We start from the raw sequence: 23,004 nt of genomic DNA on the forward strand, positions 1-23,004 counted from the left end.
TTGGGGCCAAGCTTCTACTAATTTCTTTCCCCTACTTAAAACTTCAGATTTTGTTCTTACATTTTTTTTCTATTATGTCTGCTCATTCTGAAGAGAGGGGAAGAAAGAGAGAACATAAAATAAGAAACAGTCTTTATTGCTCTAAAGTTTCCTGATTCTTTTACTTACTAACACAAAGCAAGTGTGTGGCATGAGAATACAGTGCAGCGCAGCTACGGCCTGGAATGTGGAAACCCGGTCTGCATGGAGCCTCTGGCTCTTTCCAAGCATCTGGAACAGAGGCTCAGCTTGTCTTCAGTTCTGTCCTTGCCAATCTGCTCCTCTGGGGATGGGACAGCCTAGAGGTGTCTCCTTGTTGATGTGCTTCCTGCTCTTCCTGTCTTTAATGGTGTTGATTTGGAAGGACTCTCATTCCAGGACCTCTTTCCCCTGAGGCTGCCCTGAGTGTGGTTCATGTGACCTCTCTGATAAGAAAGAATAGGGGTAGAAGCCTGAGCCCCAGCCTGCCAGCTGCATCAGTCTTTCTGTAACATTAACACTCTGGCCAGATGGGGAAGCCATCTGCTTTTGGTCCCATATGGCAGAGCCTGATGGCTCCAAAGATGCTTCTTGGCTAGGATGGGGATTTGGTGAGATGGGAATGAATGGGGGGAGCCTAGGTGATTGGATTGGGGCTCACTGAGCTGGTGGTCAGGATTAGGGAGGAATGATTCTCCTCTAAGTATTTTTTAATCTTTAGTCTTGAAGTAGGGAAAGAACTTAACTTCAGTTGCTGTGTTTAGATGCTCCAGAAGACTGGTTGAGCTCTGTTGTTATTGCTCAGCAGGGCTCTGGCCTGGACCTGGCCTCTGACAGGACAGAATGACAGCTGAAGGAGGGCTGGTGAAGAGACTTCCTTGGAGGGACACTGTCTTAAGAAGTGACCTAGAATGTGTTCTCAGTGGGTGGTCCACTCCTCTCTCAAGGTCTCCAGGGCCTTGTTGATGAATATTAAACAACCAGCTTTCCAAAAATTAATAAAGTCTGTATTTAATAGACATTTGACTGATATAATAATGTGTATATGTAGCATAAATTTATAGACAATAATAATAAAATATACCAAAGCCTTTTTTGCAGATTTTGTATACACAGTTGATCCTCATGGGACAATTTTGTTGATTTTTTTTTTCTTTTTTGAAATACTGGGAATTGAACCTAGGGCCTCCCACATGCCAGGCAAATGCTCTACCACTGAGCTACATCCCCATATTGATCCCTAAGCAGCCCAGGCGTCATTGTGATCCTCCTGCCTGAGCCTCCCCAGTAGCTGGGATTATAGTTGTGCATTACCATGTCCATCTGTGATTTTTTTTTTAAATCAAACTCCTACATCCACAGCCAACCTCTGGTTATGACTAACAAGCAAGTGTATTTCCAGTGTGACTGTTTATTGATGTTTTTATTTATGTAAGCAAATAAGATAAAAATGAAACAATGAAGATGTATGTTTAGGGTTGCCAGCTTTAGTAAACAAAAATACAAGAAGCTCTGTTAAATTTTAATTACAAAAGAAGAGCAAATAAAGTTTTAATATGCATGTGATCTGTATAGTATTTGGTATATAATTGTGCTAAAATATTCGTTGGTTATGGAATTCCCTCCTTATCTGAGGGGGAAATGCTCCAAAACCTCCAGTGGATGCCAGAAACTGGATATCTTACCAAACCCTGCATGTGTACACACCTACAATAAAGTTCACTTTATAAATTAGGCAAGTAAGAAATTAATAACAGGGGCTGGTATTGTGGCTTAGTGGCAGAGTGCTTCACTCGTATATATGTGGTACTGAGTTTAATCCTCAGCACCATATAAAAATAAGTAAATAAAATAAAGCTATTGTGTCCATCTACAACTAAAAAATTTTTTAAAGAAATTAATAACAGTAACTAATGGAAAAACATACTCTAATAAAAGTTATATGAATGTGGTCTTTCTCTCTCCTTCTCCCTTTCCACTCCCTTTCAAAATATCTTATTCTTTTTTACTCATCCTTCTTCTTGGAATAATGTAAAATTGTCCCATGAGGATCAACTGTCTATACAAACACTTTATGCTTAAAACAAACACTTTATGGCTTTTCTTTGGCATATCCAAATTGCCAACATCACTACCCTTGTGCTTTTGGGTCATCATTAAGTTAAATAAGGATTACTTGAACATAAGCACTGCAATAGCATGACAGTAGATCAGATAATCAAGAAGGTTACCAAATGACTAATAGGAGGATAGCAAATAAACATGGCTACACTGACCATGCTACAGCATAAGGGGACAGTTCATGCCCAGCATAATGCAAGTTTTCTTCAAGCTACTCAGAGTGGCATGCAATTTCAAACTTGTTAATAGTTTATTTCTGGAGTTTTCCATGTAATATTTTTAGAATGTCATTGACCACAAGTAATTGAAATGATGGAAAGTGAAAACTTGGGCAAGGGGAAGACTACTGTATTTGAAATTTGAATTTAACTGGGTATCTTGTATTATTTTATCTAGCATTGAAAAACTTCATTGATATGACTTCTTTGACGAATCATGCTAAGTTTTGAATACTGAAATATTTTCTTATTTTTTGTGTTGTTCAGAATGTAATGACTATAACATAAGGTAATCTTAAGTTTTATCTTCACTAACAATATATCACTTTCTTAAGTACAGAAAATCAACAAAACTATAACCCTGATTTGAAGTATTTGCTAATTTCCATAAGTACGTACTCTCACTACAGACAACTTTAGTCTTTCAAGTTGACATCATTCAGTGAGTTGTTAATTATCTAGCATTGTATAGCATTCTCACCATACAAATATAATAAATGGCTCTAGCCTCAAGGGCATAATGAAGGCAGCATTTTGTAAAATAATTAGGAAGTGATAATTTTTTAGTATTTATTACCTTTGTTTTGATATAATCTATTTAATAATAAATTAATATAAGCTTTGTTTAAACTGACTCACAAAATCTTTAACATATAACAATTGGCTCTCATGAGATGGAAACAGCCACTTCAGCACATTACTAAGCCTGTCTGTACTATCTGACACCTAACCTGTTGTATTCATTTACAAAATTTGCTTCTTTCCTAGAGGTGTTTTAGCTGGTGATCTTTGTAAAGCTGTTGTGGAGATTAAAAGGAAGAAACAGGCATTCTTCAGGGAGCTTTAAGCTACTTAAGGGAGTAATGAACATTTATTGAGCATCTTCTCTATTTGAGACACTGCTCTCTACTAAGGATTTAAGATTATAACCTTGTAAGACCTCACTGCGTATAAAAGCCAAAAATATAGGAGGGACATACACTGTAGACATAAAAAGGTCACTAACTTTGTAAGGCAGAAGTTTAGAAGATGAAATAAAAGTCCCTACTGTGGTTACAATGTTATGGATTAGCCACACTCCATAGTTAAGGATTGGAAGGGATTATTTTAAGTAATTGTTCTTTTATAGCAGTAGTCTTAAAGAGTGATAAGTTTTCCTCTGCATTTTCCTTTGATATTGTGAAGATTTTTCTGGAAGATAAGTACCAAGTTCATGATACAGACAAATGCATAAAATGCATCAAAGCAGCAGGTTTTATGGAACATATGGAGTATATTGCTGCGTCTTGAAGAATGGAAGGGATTTAGATAAGTAAGGAAAGCATTCCAAGCAGGACATACTGCATAAGTAAAGGGATAGAGATAGGAACTTGGAAGAAACAATAAATAAAACAGTAATAAAATAGTCTGGCTAGAGAAAGCTTGGATTTATGTATAGATGTGAAATACATTTAAAACCAGGCCCCAGAAAGTCCTCTCTTGGCATTAAAGCAAATTTAAAGAACTAATAGTTGGAAAAAAATTGAAATTAATTTAAACCTTTACGACAGCTTCTTAACAAAACACAAATGCTGGAGACCTTTTGCCCTCATTGCCAATCTTCCTCTCAGGTTCTCCTGTCTTTTGGGGGACAATTATCTAAGTTTCTCAGCATGTCTCTAGTTTACCAACAGCAGCAATCTTCCCAGTAAGTCTCAGGAAGTAAAGGAAAGCTTCAGGGTTGGGTGGAAAACAGAATTTTCCCTAGCAGATATTTTAGTCATTTTTTTCTCCTCGGTGACAAAAAGACCAGAATAACATAGAGGAGGAAAAGTTTATTTGGGAGCTCATGGTTTCAGAGTTCTCAGTCCATAGATGGACTTCATTCCTCAGGGCCTGAGGTGAGGCAGAATACCATGGCAGAGGGGTGTGGTGAAGGAAAGTGGCCCAGGACATGGCACCAGGAAGCAGAGGAGAAAGAAAATATATATTTTTTCCAGGGAAATATATATACCCCAAAGACATCCCCCAATGCACCACCTCCTCCAGCCACACCCTACCTGCCTACAATTACTACCTATCAGTGGATTAATGCACTGATTAGGTTAGGTTAAGGGCCTCATAACTCAATCATTTCATCTCTAAACCTTCTTGCATTATATCACACATGAGCTTTTGGGGGACACTTCATATCAAAACCATAACAGTTGTTAGGGGAGGGAAATGTACTATGCATTAATGCAAAGATATGTTTAACCTAATGCATCTAACAATAATCAACAATATAGTCATACCCATACACAACAATTACATCAATAAATAATCTCCATACTTCCTCCCCTTATCAACTCTGTAATATTAAATTATGCTCATTTCTTGACTTAGGATTTTTGTTTTTATATTTTTTCTTCCGTGCTGTAGGCCATTCCATTGTCTATTTCCTTGCATATATTGTTTATTTCTTATATTTTTCATCCAGTGAATTCTTGTTAATCCTAAAAATTCAATTTAGAAGTGACTTCATGTCTAGGGGTGTGACTCAGTGATAGAGTAGTAGAGATCTTGGCTAGCATGTGTGAGGCCTGGTGTAAATCTCCAGTATCTCACACACACACACACACACACACACACACACACACACACGCAACTTCACTAAAATTGATTACTCAAACCAGGTTGTTTCTCTTTCCTGAGCTTGTAATCCGAGGCACTTTCTCCTATTAGAGCACTCACTGCATTATATTATGATTTCGTATATTGCCTGTCTTGTTCCCATTGGACTGTTAAAATTTAAAGATAAGCCCTAGGTCGTATTTCTTGTTTTTGTGTGTGTACATGTATTTAATACACATGTACATATTCAGTTTACATATGTGTATATTTTAAGTATAGTATATGTAATATGTAATATGAATTTCTTTCATGTGTGTTTACACACATATTTATTTGTTTAGTGCTCTTGTTATAGTTTTGAAGAATATATCCACTTATTGGTGCCTTCTATGTGAAAGGCGCTATATGATGCCATTATCAATCTTGCTAGTTTTCATGTACTACCAACCATATATAGTAGGAATGAAACTTAATTCTCTAAAGAGAAATCCAGGACTCAGAGAGGTGCAATGATTGCCCACAGTTATACAGCCAGAAAAACAGCAGCATCAGAGTTTGAACCCAGGATTAGGTGACTGGGCCAAATGTATGCTGAAGTATGAGAAATCCTGCCCTGTTGTGGACTGGGTGGGTCTCCAGAGAAGGTTGGAGAGTAGGGCTGTCAGGCAGGCCCTTTGTTGGCCTTTGAGAGAGGTGCTCTTATTGACTGGCAGCTGCTAATTGAGGTCCATGGGAGAAAAGGAAGGTAGAGAGAGGATGGCAAACACACTTCCATCATTTGTAATTAAAGACTCTGGTTTACCTACTCCTTTGCTTCCTTTATTATGAGATATTTGAATATTTTTTTAAACAGCATTTTTTTGCCAATAATGATCTCCTTCCCTGTTTCAAGAAGCCCTGGTTCTGGGTAGAGTGGACAAGGAGCAGAGAGGTAATAACCCTCTTAAGAAGTTGTCTGGTTATTTCATGATTGGCTTTGATCCTCATTGACACATAAGTTAACTATAAATGAACATGCATATGGGCCTCTTAGCAAGAGCATAAAGTTGTATGAGCTTCCTATAGTTGCTGTAACAAATAACCACAAGTACAGTGGCTTTATCTTCTGATGTAAAATGGTCAGAAGTATACCACAGGTTTCTCTGGGGAGATTAGCATGTCAGTAGGGTCATGCTGCTTTCTGGAGGGCTTGGTGAGAATGTGGCTTCCTGTCTTCTGCAGCTCTTGGAGACAGCCTGATCACTTTAGGATAGCTCTTCTTCCAACTTCAAAGCCATATATGATGCGTTAGGTCTTCCTGCTGCTTTCTCACTACACATACTTCCATTGCCTCACTTTGCACCAAAGTGAAGTTAGCAAAGATTCTCAGCTCTTAAGGATTCTTATAATTAGATAGGCTTACCTGGATAGTGCAGGATATCTCTTCATCTCAAGCTTTTTAACCTTGATAGCATTTGCAAAATCCCTTTTGCCATGTAGGATGCCATATTCACCAGCTCTAGACATTGCAGTGGGGACATATTTAGGGATATTATTCTGCTTACCACAAAGGTAGACACAAGCAGTCCCATTCGATAGATGAGGAAACCGGGACTGAGAGAGGCAAAGCGACTTTCTCATAGTCACAGTGCTAGTAAGTAATGGGTCTAAGATTTAGATTCAGGTCTATGTGACTCATAAGTGCCTATTTTTTGGGGGGCTATTGTAGAACTGGGTAATAATGTTGAATAGGTGGCCACTTATAGACTGTATGAGCAGGGAACAGGGAACCATTCTTGCATAATAAGAATATAGAAATCCTGCAGTGTTTCAAAGGATGTTGTCCCATTTTATCTCAGGTATCTTTTTTAAAAATAAATTTTTAATGCAAGTTATACTGAAGGGGATCACTTTTACACATTAGCCATTAGACTATGGCATGAAAGAGGCACTCAGTACATATTAGCCGAACAAATAATCACATGAATGAATGAATCCCATTGGTTGAGCAAATATGATAAGGCAGATATTTATAGGTACTTAACATTTGCTGTTCTTTCTAAAAAATAAATTTTTAGTTTTAGGTAGAAATAATATCTTTATTTTATTTTTATGTGATGCTGAGGATCAAACCCAGTACCTGGCACGTGCTAGGTGAGCAGTCTACCACTTGAGCCATAACCCCAACCCCATATTTGCTGCTGTTTCAATCCCTAGAGCAACAGGATGGCATATGTGTTATATCTGTGCTTCCCTAGACCTTGGCATGTTGAGCTGTACAATCTCTTGATTTCCTGCCAAATTTAAGAATCTGGCACCCCAGATTCTGGCCTGGGCTGTGTGTTGGTACCTCTGACCAGAGGTCATGTTATCCAGAGTCTTTGCTTCCACTAAACAGGTCTGTAGGTTGTTATACGCTGATCTTGTGTGTATGTCACACAAGAAGTAATTGTCTCTGGGCCAGCTCAGAGAACAGTGGAAGAATTAGTGATGTTCCCTGGAGCACACTCCCTGGCGAGGATATGGTGTGGGAGGCCAGTGTGAGCAGAGAAGGCACTGTATGTGCTGCCGCATGGCATGAGCCCACCCACATACTTGCTCTGTTTTCACTTCATTAATCTATTGAGTATCTATTAGGTGCACATGCCAGAACTGTGGAGATTATTCTGCCTTTAAGGTGTTCCTAGTTTAGCTAGATATACGTGTAAATCATTAAATACAATTTAGCATACCAAAGGCTGTGTAAGAGAAGGGCGAGGACTGTAAGAGTATCACTGGCCCTCCATATCCATGGGTTCTGCATCTGTGCACTCAACAAATTGTGCATTGAAAATTTTCAGAAAAAAATGGCATCTGTATTAAGCATGTAAAGATTTTTGTTCTTATCATTAATCCCTAAATGCTACAGTATAACAACTATTTATGTAGCACTTAGACTATGCATTATAAATATTGTAGAGATGATTTGAACTATGTGAGAGTATGCATATGTTATAAATACTACACCATCCTATACAAGGGGCTTGAGCATCTGCATATTCTGGTACCCACAGGGGTCTGGAACCAATCCCTCATGGAAAGCAGGGAACAACTGTATAAATGAGAGGCACTGAGACAAGGGTGGGAAACTAAAGAGGGCTTCCTGGGGAAGTTGATGCTTAGCAGTGTGTGGAAGAATGAAAAGTATTTAGCCAAGACAGTAGAGGAAGGGGAAAAGGCTGCTTGAATTATGGCTGCTTCTCTTCTCTGTATGTGCTTTCATAGAAAGAAAAAGAGCAATATGTATCTAAGTCCTTCAAAATGAACCCAACTCTTGATCCAATAATTCCACTTCTAGGAATTTATTCTGAGGAAGTTACCAGACATGCACATAAAGATTTATGGACATGGATGTCCATTGCTGCATGATTTATAATAACCAAAAATTAGAAACAGCTTAAATGTTTATAGTGAATTGGATAAATGAATCCATATGATGAAATATAATGTAGTCCTTAAAAACCATCTTTAATGAGGGGAAAGTGTTCAAGCTGAATTAAGTAGGTAAAAGTAGTTTAAAATGTGACCTCAATATAGTTAAAATTGGATATAAAGTGGAACAAAATAAATATTATGTCTATAAGTTGTGCATGGCAAAATAAACTGGAATGAAATGTATTATAATGGTCAGAGGATAGTAGAACTATTGATTTAAACTGTATTGTATGCTCCCCAAATTTTCACAGAAACATTCATTATATCACTTATTTCAATATAGATTTTACCCACCTTCCCCCACAACTGAAGAGTGCCTCTCACTCTTCTGTTAGCACACTAACAGAGCACCATCCCCCTCATGCTGGTGCCCTATCCTGTCTCTACCTAGGCCTATGCACACGTCTGCTGGAAATACCATGGGCACAGTTTCAAGATGTGCATGTCCCTTTCTTATTTCTTTCCAAGTACCTCTCCTCCCAAAGTCTACTTTTAGGAAATAATTTGGTAATTCACTGAGCACTAACCATGTGCCAACCACTGTTCTAAGCACTACACAACACTCTATGAGATGGATATTATAACAAACTTCCAGTTTATTACTAAGAAAACTGAGGCTGAAGAAAGTAAAGTGGATGTGTTTAAGTTTAAGCAAGTGCTGGAAATGGATTTGAATTCAGGCAATATTTCCACACTACAGATGCCCAAAGCAATGCTACCCCCGAGTCAGTGCAGAGCCTTTCCCGGGAAGGGGGCATTTTGGTAGAAGGCCAAGTTCTCAACTTATATAGGCAATGCAGTGAGAATGAAGTGGAGAAGTGACTGTCTGGGGTGTGTTGGGTCCCTCACTCCAATGAGATTCTCAGAGTGCTCTCTGGACCCACTGATATGCAGATCTTCTTTCTCTGAAGTTTTCTTCTGGGCAAAAATCCCTGAGAACAGTGAGGAATTTGGCTCCCGCTTGGGTTTGAGAGGGTATACCTCTAGAAGGGGCATAGAGAACTGTATTCCATGATTCTGCAGTTTCACCAGCCTCCCTGGTATTGTTTTTCCTAATGTCAGGGAGGGAAACCCATGATCTGTAAATGGTTATATGCAGGAGAAATGGTAGTTTACATAAGGGCCTGCCCAGCCCTAGTGTTGTGTGGAAGACAGGTTCTGGGGAGAACAGTTCTGAAGGGGCCTCCCAGTGGGGCAAACCCTTTCTATATGGATCAGTATTGGTTGCAGAGATGTGAGGCCTGGGCTTGGTAGTGAAGTTTGCCACCCAATTTGCATCAGCTGAGGTTTCAGGGAGCTCATTAGCATTCACCAGCTTGGTCAAGGTCAGAGGTGAACCCATTGCATTTTTGCCAGTGTGTTCCATCTGGCCCAGAGTACTTGGTGGTTTATGCAGCCTTCCAGGGGAATTCTTTGGCCTGCCTGAAAAGGAAATAATTGTCAGAGGGGGAAGGCGTAGAGCCAGAAGATTTCTTTTAGGCTTTAGTGTAGGTAGAATAAAGCTGAAATAACAGTTGCAGTAATAATAATAGCACCCAGTTCACTTTCAGGGGATACACTGAGGTTTATAGCCTGTCATCCATGTCACAGAGAAGCATGGCTTTCAGTCATGTTGGTTTCCTCTTTATATTTGGCCTGTACTTTGAATCAATAGAATGAGTAAAACCCAAAGACTCCTCTCTCCTCTACCTCATTCCCTGCACTAGGCATGAGTCACCTACTATAGAAACAAGAAAAGGCCACAAACCCATACTGTCCATTTCCAAAAGATGAGCTAAGAAGAGATGCTAGTGGATACCTGAAGATCCGTTTTCCCACCTTATGACTAAAAATAAAGCAGTTGAATTGAGGAAAAAGGAGAAAGACCCAGCAGTGAGAGGCAGATGAACTAGGAGCTTCCAACACAGCAGAAGCCATCCATCAGGAGAGCCACCTGGCAGCTAAGGTAGCACCCATTCACCTTTTTCACTGCTATCCAGTGAGGAGGACTCATCATCAGCCAGAAGGTCCCCAAGAGTTCAGTAATGATTGGGCTTATGATACCCTTATCCAATGATCCCATGCAGGTAACCCTCATTTAGTAGACTATCAAGATTCTCCGGCACCAAGCCAAGTGCTGGCACATGACAGAATCCCTACATTCTCCCCAAGGTCAGACTGTACAGGAACAACCTGGAATTCTTAATGAACCTGAGTCACAGGTGGAACTCACTAGCATTTGTATGTATGGGTGTCATCTGTTAACCTCCTTCTCAGCAGGCTGAGGTAGCTGGAAAAAGTTCCATATAGGGTACAGAAACCTCAAGTTGAGTATTGACTTACAAGTAACCAGCCTGTGCCTTGGGGTTGCTACTTCTGGTTCCTTCTTGGGGTATTTTCAACTCTATGCAAAGTTACTTCCATCAGGCCTGGGGTTAAACCACCTGTGCTCCTACTTATGTCCTTGGGCACATTGGCCCTTCCAATTCTCAATGATGAATAAAGTCGTACAAATATAAAACAGACATTTTTAGCCCTAGATGTGTGTTGAAATAATCCTGGAACCTTTGAAATATACTGCTGAAATTATGAAGCATTCCATCACTGAAGGTCAACCTCACTGATGATCTGATATATTTTCCCATCATGTTTAAATTAGACAATTTAATCATGATTACAATTGACTGTATGCTGTTTGAGTGTTAAGCCTGGTTAACATCATGAACAAGACAAACTAGATTATAATTTTGCATTCTACTTTTCCTACTTTACATTTTATTTCGCATGAGTTTTCCCACCGTATTAAATATTCTTCCAAATCCATGGCTGTTAAGGACTAGATTATAGTTCTCTTTATGGTTATACCATGATATAACCAATTTTGTACACTTGTTTTATTTCTTATAACTGTTCAGAACTTGGAAATAAATTTTTAAATGTTTTATTGCAGAAATTTTAAAACATCATTTCAAAATCTCAGTGGACCATCTATTTCTGCCTTCTGCTGAACTGGAGGTAAACTTGGCTTCTTCTCACAAAGCACACTTCCCTCAATAGCCACATGGTCCCTGCTCTGTTGCCTTCAGGTCTTCCAGCTTCACCTTTTGTGTGAGTTCTCTCTCTGGTACTGTCTATCCATGCCTGGGCTTTTTTTTTCTCACTTCTTAGTATTTATACCATATTATATATCTTACTTTTTAAATTTTAGAATTTCTGCCTATCTACTTGAATATAAACTCCATGAGAGCAGCAGTTATTCTCTTTTGGGTTCCCTTTATCACTGTAAGCCTGACACCTGCACTGGGAATTTGCTGTGTGAATAAGTAACATTTATCACGGGCTATTCCCTGCAGAGCTGGGAATAGGCGAACATATGCTGTTGGAGGTGCTGGGAGAAGGTATGGCGAGATCAAAGCTTAGTGAACCATAGAGCCCAATTTCAGGATAAAGTTAAGGAACAAAATCTCTTCTGTTATCAACTATATTCTCACCAAGTTTGTCCTGGGATATAAACTACAATTAGCCATACTCTAACACTTTACTTTGGGGGACTGAGTGCTGAATTTGCAGGCTGTGCATTTGATCTCTTTTTCTTCAAAAAGTTTGACCCTGAAATTATCTACAGTAGTTAGTCCTGCTCAGTATGAATATAAGTAATTCCCAAGAATTAAATGGCCCTGGGCAGACAAAAAAGGCATGGGCTCAAGATGTCAATTATTTACAGGAAATTTTCAAAATCAGCTGAGTGGAGGACTTTGTGTATTGAACAGACAGGTCCCTGGGAAGGATGCCAGATATCTGTAGCCCAGGTGAAAAGATGACTTGTATTCCCCAAGTCTGAGTCCAGCAGCCTTGGGGGACCCTCTGTTATTTGTGCTTACAATGGCAGACAGATCAATGAAATCCATGTTCAACCTGTAAGCCTCACTAAGCTGTGGCTAGAGCCCAAGCTGGGTCTGAAGGCACTGAATGATGGCCTGAAGCCAAAAGGGCAGTGAAAGGATCTGGTAATTACAATGTGTCTACTGGAGTCAGCAGCTGACTTATTTATTTTGTATCATTTATTTGTAAAATATGACTCCAAATAAATAATGTACATACAGGGTTAAAAAAATCAAAACAATGTAAAGAACATAGAGTTGAAAGTCCCTATCCATAGCTATAAATCTGTTCTGTGGTCTCCTAGATTTCCCTACCTAGTGGCAACCACTGTTAACAAAATTTTGTGCATTCTTTGAAAAAAAATGTGTGTATGTGTGCATGAGTTTAAACAATGGCAGTATACAATACCCACTTCCCCGTAACTTTTTTTTTACTTACTATATCTTAGCAAATATTCAAAGCAGATCTAATGGATCTTAATGTTTCATCATAACCTATTATGACCTACAATTCATTTAACCAACCTCCTATTATGGAGATTAGATGTTTTAAATTTTCTGCTACAAAATTGCTATAATAAATATCCTTATATTCCTATTTTTAAATTATATTTTTACCTTATTATTTTCTAAGATTTACGTATCCATATAAAAAACTAAATACAGAAAAACACAAAGAAGATAGTAACATTCACCAGAGGTAGCCATCATCAATATTTCCTTTGTCTTCTTCCTTGAGTGTGCAATTTATATTAATAATACAATATAATTCTTTTTTCTTCACTTAGTTTTTATTTATCATTAAAATTTTTCCATATCATTAAACGCTCTTCAAAGCAACTTTTTAAAATTCTAGAGATAGAGTAGAGGAAGAGGTCTGAGGGGGAGGAAGAAGGGGGAGGTCTTGGGGAAGTCCTGGGGAATTAAATCTATCAAGTTATGCTATATCCATGTGCAAATAATCCACAGTGAATCCCACTTTCATATATATACAGCTCACTAATTAAATTAATAATAATAACAAGGGATCAGTAAAGTAAAGCAAGCAGATTAGTGGGAGGAGGAGGGGAATGAAAGAGAAGGCAGTGGAGAATGAGATTGATCAAATTATGTTTTGTGCCTATACAGATATGGCATAATAAATCCCATTATTATGTAAAATTATTACACACCAGTTAAAAAACACAATGTCACAGAATTATCCATCATAGTTTGGTTTTTTTGAACCATTACACTGCTGTGAACATTCTGGTTATGCTGAGGTTTTTTTTTCACTTGTTATTTGTCACATTTGCAGCACTTCAACATGCATGTGTACACAACTATTCATACAGCTATTGTCTGAGTTCCTACTCCCTAAAGGGTTATGTGAAGAAGAGTATATACATCCCCTTAGGGGATTCTTTGGGGAAGGGAAAATGCCCTGGAGGGGAAGGAGAGTAGGTAAGGATAATAGGGAGGCTGTAGGAACAAAGCATATTACATGCATTATGAAAGTGTCACTGTAAAATTCATTATTTTGTACAATATGCACTCATAGTTATAATAAAAATTATTTTTAAAGCATTCCTTTATATCCTTCTTCTGCATCAACAATATGCTTTCTCCTGGAATGTCTGTCTTACCTGCTCATGGGCACTTTCATTCATCTCTTCACAATGCACTTCTCTAGTGCCTTCAAGGTGGAAGTTGCTGTGTGACCTGCTTTGGACACTGAAATGCAAGTGGAATTGACATGTCACTTCCAGGTGGACACTTAAAGGCAGAGTAAAAATCAGTTTTTTCCCTGTCATGGCAATCACGGGCATTCCTAATGGTGGAAGCTCTATTTGCCTGGGTCTCTGAGAGAGGAGACAGGGAGCAAAGAAAGCTCCAAGACAACCCTTCATTGTGCATGTCACATAAATGAAAAATACAACTTTGTTTATAAAAGTCATTGAAAATTGAGGATTTTTTTTTTCTGGGATTCATCAGGAGAACGAAACCTAATGCCCTCAAATGCCCATTATATCATGCCCAAGACATTCATTGTCATGAGGTGTCTCCTCTCATAGACATCTAAATGGTACTAGTTATGTACCAGCCAAGGGATAATTGAGATCATCATTACTTGGTCAGAGTAATCCTGCCTGTCCCTGTTGTCATAGAAGTTGTTTCTGGAGAGCCAGCCCTACACCAGTCGTCATGTGCTATTTCCTTGGACATAGGAATTCATTCAAGGATGAGTGTGTGACTCACTTGAGGTTCAGGAAGTGTAATGAGAAGTTTATTGGATGCATCTGAAAAAGAAAAAAGAATATTATTTTCTAGCTGAGCTGCCAGAAGCCAGATGTTCTCATGCTTGGCAGTGAGTTTTGATGCTGTGGCAGCCTTGCAATCCCTGGCCAGAGAAGGAAACCACCCTGTAGAAACAGGCTAGATCCAGATCATTGTTCCACAGATTTGCTCAAGCTGTCCTAATTGTTGCCCTAACCTCTAAACTTGTTTGGTTATAAGACTGTGTTAGTCAGTTTTTCATCACTCTGAGCAGGATGCCTGATAAGAACAATTTAAAGTGGAGGGGGAAGTTTATTTTAGGCTCACAATTTCAGAAGTTCAGTCTGTAACTGGCCAACTGCATTACTCTGGGCATAAGGTGAGACAGAAAATTGGCAGAAGAGTGTGGTAGAGGAAAGTCAGGAAGCAGAGAGAGGGAGGGAGGGAGCGAGAGAGGACATTGCAAGGAGGCAGGAACAAAATATAGTTCCTCAAGGGCATGCCCTAGTGACCTACTCCTTCACCACGTCCATCCTGCCCATAGTTACCACCTAGTTCATTCAAATTATGAATCTGTCAATGGACTAATTCATTTATGTCAATGGATTAGTCACAGCTCTCATGATCTAATCACTTCACCTCTAAATCCTCCTGCATTAACACAAGAGCTTCTGGAGGGACATCTCATAGCCAAGTCATAACATGACTAGGCTTTCTGTTATAGCCTAACATATGCTGGCTGATCAATTTTAAGTCATTGCTTGAGGTTTGACTTTTCCTGATCATTCCTTTTCCTACTCACCCCTTCCTCCCAACATACATTGCTAGACCAATGTGACAGTAAGGTCACCCTGGCTCCTGCTAATCCCCTGTCTTCTCTTTTCTTCCTCAACTGGACTTTGCTCTTTCCTTCACTCCTTTCTCTTTCAGCAAACCTCCCACCCCAGTAACCTGTAATGCAGAGGAGACCTGATCATTTAGATCTCAGACCAACCCTGATATTAGCTCTGTCCACAGAGCTGCTGAGTCTTATATACTCCACTGTTCCTTCCATGCAGAATTCTATGCGATGCCTGAGCCTTTCCTAGAAAATAACTTTTGAGTATTTCTTGGTTGGCTTGACAAGTTCAGAGTTAAAAAGCATTTTGAGGAGGAGTGAAGAGGATTCCTCAAGCATATTTGCCCATAGGGTACAGTGTAAGAAAGGGGCTGGTGCATACTCAATAGACAGGAGAAAAGTAGGACAGCTGTGCCTTCTTCCAGGTCCGTTGATACATGCTCTGTTCTTTCCATCCTTGCCTTTCCCTGTGAGACAGATCTCTGCAGATTTTGCCACAAGGCTGTCTTGCCATCTGGCTTCTAGATTGGTTTGGGCAATGGGAGGCAGCAGCAGGAGATTAGAAAAGCCTGTGGTGTAGAAGCAATCTGTTGGGTCAGTTTTCTTTAGGACCATCACACCTGTCAAGTATCCTTCATCCACAGCTCCATCTCCCTCAGAATCTCAGAACTTTTTCCCTCCCGTTGTTCCTGCATACCAGGGGTGGTAATGACTCCCTGATATTTCTAGTCCTTGTTGCCTCATCCTCTGTTTGCATTCCCCACCAACCCCTGTGCCCTTTCCATGCCTCTGTAAGCAGAACAACTAAACCCCTTCAGTTAAAACCTTTGAATGCCCATGTTTCCTGCCAGGATTCCAACACCCAGCACTTATAACAATTGACTCTGTGTGTGTGTGTGTGTGTGTGTGTGTGTGTGTGTGTGTATAATGCACATGTGGTTTATCCACATGTCAGGTAGGGGTTCTATACATCTATCATTTGTTGGCTAATGTCAATGTTTTATGATATTGTTCCTGTTTTGCAGATGTAATCTGCCTTTAAAAAGTGACCTTACTACCCTGTCAACAAATTATGAAGCCAATTTGAGACTATGTATTTCTGATTTTGAGTTTAAATACACACATATACACACACAATTTAATTGACATATGATAATTGTACATATTTATGGGGTACAATGTGATACTTCAATGTGTAATGATCAGATCAGGGTAATTGGCAGATCCATCACCTCAAATGTTTATCATTTCTTTCTGTTAGAAACATTCAAAATCCTTTCTACTAGCTATTTTAAAATATAGAACTAATGTGGCCAGTAATAGTTACCCTACTGTGCTAGAACATTAGAATTGTTGATCGACTTGACCCCTCAATTTCTGTCAATCCTCACTGAACATCGGAAGCAGGAGTCACAAAGAGATGTCTCTCAGACAGGACCTTGCCATCAGATGAGTTTAGTTTGATTGTTTTCAGATTGAATAATTGGATACTTTCTGGTTTTTACTGACAAACCAGAATGATCTGGAAACAATGAAATTACAGTCTTGTGTGGGAACAATTGTCTGGAACCAATAAATGGCTTCCTTCTTTGGGTGTGGCAGAAGATCTCTATAGTCTCCACAGTCCCCATCATCTGTACTGTTTTACAACTGGATTACTCTGTTCATGGCTGTTATTTCCGGCCCATGGACATATTGGGTGTGTGAATACTGGCTTTGAGGGTCCATGTTGTATCTTGTGTTATCCAGACAAGAATGCATCACTAGCATATAAGGTCCACAAAGGTAGCAGTTAGCCTTCTTCTTAGCTGTATCTGCAGGGCTTAGAACAGTGTGGGAAGCACTAAACCTGCCATATGTACTTGTGAACGAACCAATGATGTCCCGGTGTGGTCCAGGTGTCTTCAGGCTGATGCCTCACTGAAAATGCTGAATATGCCTTCATTCCAGTAGGGGGCTCTCAAGAGCAGCAGTAGTAGCCAAGAAACTTGCTTGTACTGAGAAGTAGTTTCAGGGCCACCTACACTGAATCTCTTTCCTTGTCTGGCCTGATACCATGGAGATTCCAGATCCTCCCTTTGTGTTGAATTTGTGTTTGTGGACAGATGCCTTCAATGTTGCAGATCCCAACTCTCCTTCTGTCCATTTTCTGGACCCCAGAACTTTCTACCTCATTACTTGAAGCCCCACAATTATTGCTCTTCAAGCCTGTGTATCACAGCCCATCTTCGGTAGGTATATCTAAGGGTATTTCTCCCACTCTTTAAAGTGAGATTCTACCCTCTGATATACCTCATTTACATCCAGAGGTTTTGATGCTTTGGGTTGGTTGCTGGCAAAGAAAGGACATTTGGGACTATGTTAAAGATGTTAGAAATAATTGGACTTGAAAATCATTGGGCTGATGTGTTAGTGGAGATGAACAGGTTGAATTCAGAGACAGGGGGAAAGGAGATCTTTGGAGACTTTCTCTTCCTCTATTTGAACTCAAGTGAAAACCAAAAAAGGCACATTTCATCCTCCTGGCTCTCCTGTGAGTCCATCAGCTGGAAGGGAGTCAGGCATATTAAGGTAGTAGGACCAATATGCATGCTTAGATTCAGGGGCACTCAGTCACTGAGCCCTATCCCCAGCCCTATTTTGTATTTTATTTAGAAACAGGGTCTCACTGAGTTGCTTAGCTCCTTGCTTTTGCTGAGGCTGGCTTTGAACTCATGATCCTCCTGCTTCAGCCTCCTGAGCTTCTGGGATTGTGGGTATGCACCACTGTGCCCAGCCAGCTCCTGGTCAATCTTGCTTCCCCAGAGTGACATATGGAAGAACGGAGGTGAAGTAGACAGGTAATAGCTGCTCTCTAGGAGTACCTGCTATATGCCAGGTGTAGAGTGTGCTGTGTGTCTGTTACTTCTTTTCATCTTTGCCTTGTTTGGCAAATGTGGAAGTAAGGCTCAGAGAGTTTCAATGACTTTTATACAATGGTTGTTATAAAACATGCTAAAAAAGCAAATGCTGGTGAGGCATGGGCAGTAAGTAGCAAAGTCAGAATTGGCACCCAGAATCCTAAACTTCCATGCTCCTGGTGATAGGACTTATCTGTAGAAACAGTAGAAAGTTGCCCTCTGGGTGTAGGAGAAATATGCACGCTTAGAACCAACAGGACATGGTTGGGGAAGAGGTAGAAAAGCTCACTGGCTGAGGCAAATGAAAAGATTCAACTGGAAACCAGATTAACCAGGTTGCAAATAGCACACATGAGTGCTTACTGTGAGGAGAGGGGACAGCTTTTTTTTTTTTAAACAGCTTTTGTCATCTTTTTAGAAATAGGGGGAATAAATATATAAATGATCCTTCTTGAACATTTGAAATGTGGAAGCTGAAAAATTTTAATATCCAGATCACAAATAAGGAACTCATGTTCACTTAGTATTTTCACCATTTAATCCTTAAATCTTCCTTTACCGCCCACACTCTGTAGCCAGGGCCATAGGGGCCTGGGCTTCTCTTATACAGAAACTCTAGCTGCTTCTGTGGTGAGCCGTGGCTCCCAGGAGCCTGGCTTCTGCTGAAGGTTAGTGATGTCATCTTCAGCAGGAGTTTCAGACAGAGAAATCTCCAAGGACCTCAAAGTCAGTATATATTTTGCCCCTGTTATCTTCCCTAATGTAAAATATGTCTAATCCTTGGGTTTTATGTGTGGCTCTGATATCTCAGCTTGTCACCAAACTTGACATTCCTACCTCTTATCTGCCTCACAGCCTCCTCCTCTTTTCATCTAAGCTCAGCTCAGCATGGTAGTCATCAGGGCATTCCAGTGACAGACATCCCATAGCGAGAAGTTACTCTCCAACTATCTTCTCCACAGAGATCTATTTTTAGTATTTGGTGGAACCTCCATACTCTTCTTCACAATGGGTATACTAATTTACACTCCAACTAGCCCCGAACTGGTACCTGTCTCCACATCCTCACCAGCATTTGCTATTTTTAGCATTTTTGATAACAGTGGTTCTGACTGTCCCCCACCTCATTTTAAGGACCATGGATACTCTTTTAACTGTTTTAGATTTTTAACGTCTGCATGTAATTATTTCTGAACTGTGAGACTGAAAGAGTTTAAAACCCATCTCCCCACAGAGTACTTCCACAGAGGTGGAAAAGGAGCCTGAGAACCCTCAGAGCTGGCAACATAGCTGGCTGTATCTCCTTTTCCTTGCTGCTTTTCTTTTCTGGAAAAAACTGCATGAGGCATGTTTGGCAGGACCAGTGTGAGTCCTGATGTGAGCTCTTGGAAGGAGATGGTTACTGGTCACTTCCCAGGCTCACTTTCATTATTGAAAAAGTGGATGGAGGAGAATTACTGTGCATCTCATTGCATCAATACTGTATTTCCTCCCTGCCCCGGGCTACCCTCCCAGCTTTGATCTTTTTGCCTTGGGGGCAGAGCTAGACAGGTGACTTTCACAATGCAAATCAGGGCCAGCAGGCTGTCTGCACAGGGTTTGATCTCCTGGCTCAAAAGAAGGCTGGTAGGGAATGCCATGGATCTTAGTCCTTGTTCACCCACTGATTCTCAGTGACCTTGGGCAAGGAGTCTGGGAGAGGATTTTCCTTTTCTTCAATTTCTAACAGCCATCATTAAACGATCTAAGAGCTGATAATTAACACCATGGGAGCACTGGAGGGGCTATGGAGAAAAGGTGATCTTGCTTAAAATATTTTATTTACTTGGATTTGCTCAAGCATAGGCTAAGTAGCTAAGTTTAGAGCAAACTCAAAGCATTGAGAGAGATAATAGACCTTTTTCCTGTTGTAGGGTCTTCTTTTATTGAATCTGATGAAAGCTACACCCAATCTCCCACTTTCCAAAAGTTTTTACTTCCTATAGCCCCTTTTATGCCATCTGCCACTGAGGCTTAGCCCTCATTCCAGGGTAAGGAAGAAAAAGAATAGGTAGGACACAGAGAAAGTGGTAATTCTACCATATAGGAAGGACTGGCTAACCAGGAAGGGGAAAAAGCAATTGCCAACTATTTCAGCCCTGGGGCTTATGAGAGAAAAGGGAGAAGAGGAGAGGCAGAGGAGACATGAATGCCCCATTTCCTGATGACCTAGAATTCAATGACTGACACTTGGGTAGTAGGGATTCCATACTACTCTGCTTCACATTTGAAATTCTAAGAATAGATAATTTCATAAGCTGCCTTCATCAGTTTAATAAATTTGGATTCATGAACAAAAATTCTAACAGTTTTGTGTTTCTCATTACATGACAGAGGTGTGAAAATCTTGTTAGGGCAAGTATTTATCTGAGATAGCTTTTGGAAACCTACAGTCCCGGTCTACCACTAGGTATCTGTCTATTTCACTCTTTTTCTAGTTGGATTTTAGTTGTTTTTTTTTTTAACTATAAGGAGAAGACACTTTCTTAAATTTATCCAAATGAAAGACTGGTATTTTAAAGATAGATGAAGCTCTGTTGGGTTCACTATTTCTCAGAACCAGTATCTATCTCTCTTGTAGATGATTTTCTCTGTCCATCTGCTCCCTTCTCTATGGACCTGTTCTGGTTATCTGTTAGTACACATCAGACTACTCCAAAATATAGTGCCTCGAAATATAAATGATCACTAACTCTCATAGTTCTGTGAGTTGACAACATTCCACACCTACTCGAGGTGTTTCATGGACGTACAGGGAGATGGCAGCTAGAGTTGGAGCCATCTTGAAGCTCACCTGGGCTGAATTTCTGAAGTGGGTCACTCCCAGGGCCAGCATTTGACACTGGCTATGGACAGGGAGCTCAGCGGGAGCTTTGACTGGAATCCCTATATGCGACCTCTCTCTGTGACATGGCTATCTCTTAGCAAGGCAGCTGAGTTGTAAGAGAGAGCATCTCAAGAGTCCCAGTGGAAACTGCAAAGCTCCTCATGGCCTATCCTTGGAGGCCACACTGGTCCTTCGACCATATTTAACTGGTCACAGTATCAGTCTGATTTAGGGGCAGAGGACTAGTAGAGGTATGTGTACTAGGTGGATAGGTGGATGGGAAGACTATTTCTGAAGAACATGCACCTGCACCGTAGGATCATTCCTCATTCACTTTGGTTCCTGCTGCCCTGTAGCTTTGGTTTTCTTGTGGTCCACCCTGACTGCTGTCCTCTTTAGACACGTATATAACAACAACCTTCAGTTTCTGTCCCCTCATCATTCAGTTCACAAATTTCAGTTTCTCCGTAGAGGACTCTGCTTGGCTCACACTTCCTCTGGATACTACTTATTCTATCCTCATTCTTTAGGGTGGGGCACAAGAACACTGAACAGTGCACCTAGGCTGGGTGTTCTGACCCCTGTTATTAGGGTCATGGGTAGGGTTGTCCCTCTGGAAGACAAGTCTGATACAAATTATTTTGAATTTGTTCTTGTCCTTGGGATTTGATAATAAGTTTTAGCTATAAAGGGACTAAGAGTCCAGAGAGATCAGTTTCAACCCCTTGCTCTTATCATGTTTGATATTTCATTGTAGGTTTTAAATTCTGCTGTGTATTTCACTAGGTGTGAGACTCAATTAACTCAACTTTGATCTTTATTGTTCAAGACTCATGTGTCTTAGTACTAGAAAAGACCATGGGGTCATGAATTTTAGACCACTCTTTCAGATATAAGAGACTTTAGTATTGGATTGATTAAAATTTCACAAGTACATAAAGACAAAGATAGACCAAACATATTTCCCAGGACTTCAAATCCTGAACTTTCCACTTCAACACAGGCAACTTGGAACCAACAAAAGTGGACACACAGAACATAAAAGGTAACAGATAGACTCTTGTGAACACCACCAAACCTTACTCAAACAGAAATGCTGCTCCTGTTCTCCCAGTTTAGCAGTCAGGTTTCTCTTCTTTGGTTGGCTGCTAGCTTCTGCATGGGACCCTCACTCTGATCAAATGTACGATCTGCTCACCCAGCTCTGCACCCATCCCAAGGAGCTCAAATCTTCCCTTCCTACCCTTGTTTCTCAAAGTGGGAGAGGTTAGCACTTTGGCACATCTCTTTAAAGACATTTTCACATGTTGCTTGCTGTAGGTTCTCTGGGGAACTTGATAATATTCTGGGCTCAGTAACTTCAGCCTGTATAAACTCATAGAGTATTTACTTATATGGAATTTTTCAACTCTACTTCCAATCTGGGCTGAAGAATTAGGCAAAATGCCTTGAATTTATCCTGGGAGTCATAAAATGGATTCTGCAGTGTGGTATTGGTTAAAAAATAGTTCTCCATATGGAACATAGAAGAGTGCTGGAGAACCACCTTCCTGGAAGGATTTTAAGATAAAACAATAATGCTTATGACTTAGGGATAAGTTGGGTGGCAGGAGGCACAAGATTTCCGAAGGCTCTGTCTAGGTGCAGTTCTCAGGATATTGTAGTATTTTTCTTAAATATAGTGAGGAAGATGATACTATATTTCACAATTGGGGATTTTAAGTCCCTGAGGTAGAGCTGTATCAGGGACTTAAATTTAAGTAATAAATTTAAGTAATAAATTCACCCAATCTTGTTTCCCCTGCTCCATGTTCATTTCTATCACAGAAGCCCTTTCTGACCACTCAATGGGATACCATTCCTTCACTCCATTATCAAGACC

General features: G+C 40.1%; 1 long non-coding RNA gene across 1 annotated transcript in view; it reads right to left on the bottom strand.

Annotated features, from left to right (window-relative positions):
* Positions 1-22,330, bottom strand: part of LOC308647982 — a 75,697-nt gene extending 53,367 nt beyond the window's left edge. The window contains exons 1-3 of the long non-coding RNA XR_014021753.1: positions 22,206-22,330; positions 14,501-14,541; positions 13,888-13,975 (exon numbers count right to left, since the gene is read on the bottom strand). This is a non-coding gene — a long non-coding RNA (uncharacterized lncRNA). The remainder of the gene's footprint in view (positions 1-13,887; positions 13,976-14,500; positions 14,542-22,205) is intronic.
* Positions 22,331-23,004: the final 674 nt, after the last annotated feature.

This window comes from Spermophilus citellus (assembly GCF_964194105.1).
Source record: "Spermophilus citellus genome assembly, chromosome: 1".
Lineage (NCBI taxonomy): Eukaryota > Metazoa > Chordata > Mammalia > Rodentia > Sciuridae > Spermophilus > Spermophilus citellus.